Source organism: Lactuca virosa, chromosome 5 (genome assembly GCF_052849685.1).
Source record: "Lactuca virosa cultivar CGN04683 chromosome 5, Lactuca_virosa_CGN04683_v6, whole genome shotgun sequence".
NCBI lineage: Eukaryota > Viridiplantae > Streptophyta > Magnoliopsida > Asterales > Asteraceae > Lactuca > Lactuca virosa.
Window position 1 is genome coordinate 257,196,964 of NC_136430.1, and position 4,443 is coordinate 257,201,406.

The following is a 4,443-nucleotide window of genomic DNA, read 5'->3' on the forward strand; positions in this document are numbered from 1 at the left end:
TACTTAATTTAAAAATGAAATTTTTGGCATCAAATTTTGGGATGTTACACATTTATATGGATCTGTTTCATCACATCCATTGATGTTGAATGACAAATTAAAACTTTTGATACCCATTGTTCCAAAGCTTGTTTTAATCATATAATGACTTTACTACTCAAACATTTTGTTACTTTCCATCGGGTAAGATAACTACTTGGCAGTTCCATGTAGATTTATACTTCTAAATCTATATTAGAAGTTTTAGTTTCATATCAAAATGATATGCTTCCAAATTTTTAGAAGTTAAACCACATATATTATAAGAGCGTAGAAATGAAAATATATCATCAGCTCTTACTTCTCATTTGGAAATCCAATAAACTGTAGTGATTTATCAAGCTTAATAGTTTAACCGATAGAACCATTATTAGTTTTTACAAATTAATCCAATATGATCTTATAAGAAACGATCATATGATTCCAAATTTAGAATACTAATATTTCCATTCATAGTCTTTCAACTTCATGTTGAATATCTTAATATTCATCAAAACCTTTATCTTATTTTGATGAATTCAAACCAATATTATTCGATTTAATGGAAATAGCTTCTTGGAGTATAGAAGTATCATTTGATTCTAAATTTCCAAACAAGAAATCGAAGCATACTTCTATTGAAATCATATACCATTACGTTCTAACCGATTCTCATATTCTTTAGATCTATCTGCTTTCATTTTCCTCTTAACAATCCATTTATAGCCTAGTGGTTTACATACTAGAGGTATATCCACTAGCTCTCATGTGGGATTTGGCAAGATAGAATCCATTTCACTTTTAGTTGCCTCTTTTCATTGAGATATGTCAAAGGAAGTGAATTCCTTTTTGAAAGTTTGAGGCTCTCTTTCAATCATCTCCAAATGATTTCTCACTTGTCCCCTTTTACTTCATCATGATCTATTTCTTCCTCCATTTCTTCTTCATGAGAGGATTCTTTGTGCCCAAGTGTTTTTGGAACACTTGTCTTTTATCTATCAAGACATGAAAAACACATTTTCAAAGTATGAAGCAATTGTTGATTCCATTAGAGTTCCTTTATATCAGAGTTGTGTACACATAAACAATAAGCATTATTGTTTTGTGCATAACCAATAAAGATGCAACCAACAACCTAGTGTCCAATCCTTACAACCTTGGGGTTAGGTATAAAACCATTGTAGGATACCCCCACATTTGAATGTATTTGTAATACTCGACCATAACTTAGATAGTATTTTTTTCGTTTTCTTTTGGGGTACCTTATTTAAAAGGTAATTAGTTGACAACACAACTTCCCCCCAGATTGAGTGTGGCAACCCATAACATAAGCAACAACATAACATTCATCATCTCATTTACGATATGATGTTTCATTTCGGTGATGCCATTTGTTATGCTCAATAAGGTGCCTTAAGCTCATGTTTAATACCATGACTTGCAAAAAAAAACCTCAAATGGTAATGCATATTCACCTCCACATTCACCCTTTTGGTTGAGATGATTCTTAACCTCACTTTTGTACAAATTTAGACTTGTACATCTTTATTTTTAAGTAAATTAACATAACAAAGTTTAATGCAATCGTCAATAAAAGTGATAAAGTACTTATATCACCGTTATATGGATTTGACTTCATAAAGGGGTTTAGTTGTCCTTTCAACGAACTTGAATGATTGGCATGTTAACTTTGATTCAACACAAGTGTTGCATCCATATTTTGACTTATACGAAAGTGAGGTATGTGTTCAAGTTTGATTAATCTTCTTAATGTGTCAATATTAACATGTCCAAATCTAGCATGTGACACATTAGATATTTAAGCAAGTAAGCGGAATAGTTATCTAATTCACTGAAATTAGGCCCATTAGCCATTACATGGAATTTAAACATTCCACCATCCGCATAACACTTGCCTACAAACATACCATTTTAAGTTTGTACAAACTTATTGGACTCAAACACCATTCAAAATCCATGTTTGTTAAACAACCATCCAAACACTAAGTTCTTCCTAATCAGTGGAACATACAACACATCATTAAGTGTTAGCTCTTTTCTATGTTATACCATTTTTGGAATGTTTTAAAACCAAACTTAAGTGTTTAGAATCACAATTTCAAGAATAATTTCCTGCCTCAACTTGGACAGAAAATAATAGATTTACACAAATTTATAGTTCTTGAAACACTTCATATTTGAACACACATGACGGGTAGCACCCGTATCAATCCATCACTCGATGGAGTTAGCATCCATAGAGTTTACTTTGGAAATCATTCCACTTTGGATGGTGACATTTCTGAAATCATTTATACACTAAATAAAAATGTACAAAATTATAATTTCTATAAAATATGTTTGCCTCTTGCTTGGACAAAACTCAACACAATTAAAAATCTATATTTCAACAATTGTGAAACTCTATTTCTAATGCAGAAATTCTAAAATTTGATTTCTCATGCAGAAAACTGATCCATAAATTATGATATCAAAAAACTGATGTTTTCTTTCAACAAAAACTATTTCAAATGTGATGTTTTTAAGTAAAACCAAGTTGTTTTCTGATTTCCAAAGCTGTTTTACATAAAATTGAAGTCATTTTTTACTAAACAAAGTCTTTTTTATTTTTGACAAAAAATGTAGTCTGTTCAAGACTGCTTTAGCCCCACTTAAACCTGTCAAAAATGCAATTGAATTTCATAATCCAGTAGGCCTATCTCTTAGCTTTCCAGGGACTACTTGCACAAGTGCACACGATTTTTCTACAATTTATTATGAATTTTACAAAACTGTGTATCATAGCTGTTAAAATCGAACCAGTTAGTGAAAATCGTATTTTTCACCCTAGTTAGATTTGTTTACAACTTTTGGCCAAAATTAATGAAATGAAGTAGACTCATATACCAACCTTTAAGAATTGGTTTCAACAAAAAATGAGTAACCATGACTAAGTTATGATTTTTCAAAGAATTGGACAGATTAGAGCATTTCACAGCAACACGTAAATTGTGTTTTTGAATTAAGCTAGCTTCCTAACCCATTAGATACTTAATGAAATCAATACCAAAGCTGTAAAATTAGATACTTAATGACAGATACATGTCTTAATGACATAATGAACAAAGGTGCTTCAAAATCACAAAAAAGAAGCATTTTTTTCCTTTATGAAAACCATACAATATCAAAATAATGCAAGTAAATTGTTTCCGATTTCTAATTCGTTTCATACAAACGAATTTGTTTTAAGATTGTAGGAATAATATTCAGGTAATGTACGAAAACAAAAAAAAATAGAAAAACTGAGGCATGTGTTTAACACATTGTCCTTAAAACAAATTCGCCCTCAATAGGCCTGGATTATATCTTCATTATAGCTAGAAAAAGAAGAAGATTAAGTGGGGAAGAAGAGAGTTTTCTTGCATTCTTTTTGGTGTCTTCAAATGGTTGTAGAGTAGTGGTATTTATACTACACATTCTATAACCTCCCATTTAAACACCTCTATTAATCACAAGATTAATGTGTGTTTAATATGTAATTAAATTGTAATATTACTTACAATTTCAGTTACAAAAGAAAGAAATATTTGCAAGAAAGGTCCCTGCACTTTCATTTTCTTTCTCTCACCCATTAAACTCTTTTATTTACTTCTTCCAACACCCTTACTTTAAGGATTAATTTCTCATTCATATTAAATCCATTTTTGACGTGTTAAAAATAGGGAAACCCCATTTTTTATAAATTGGTTAACACCAATTTTCCAACATAAACTATATAAATACTTGTACCAGGTTTCAAGAGTAAATTTGGCTATTTTATATTTTCACAAAGAGTGATATGGCTTTCTTTTATATAAATTGGTATTTAAAACCTTATATAAAAAGCATTTTTGTCGTGAGAGCCATAAAAAATGTTATAAGTTCTATTTACTTATATATTCAATCAATTGTGTATTTTTCGATTTGAGGAAATGATATTTTTAAATGAGTCCAAGTACATTTTTAAAACTCATTTATTTTTATACTTTTGATAGAAAGATACATATTTATAAAAGCTTGCCAACCAGAGAAATTTTATAAAACACTCTTTGTTATAAAAGTACTTTGTGTCAAAATCTATAGAACTCACCAACAATTTTGTTGACGTATCTTAATGCATGTATTCTCAGGTTATTTAGCAGGTCCGAAGTGTTCGCTCAGAAGGCTCTCCGTTATTTTTATTATACCTTTGAAAACGTCGGATTGTTAGGCATGTGTCTCGATCTAGCAATAGTCATTATCAATGTAATTTCTATTTTGGTAATAATAGAAGATTATATTTGTACTGTTCAATGTACATTCAATAACCGTGATTACTGATTTACGTCACGCACCTCGGCATTTCCGCCGGCGGCCTGGGGTGTGATAAAATTGGTATTAGAGCTA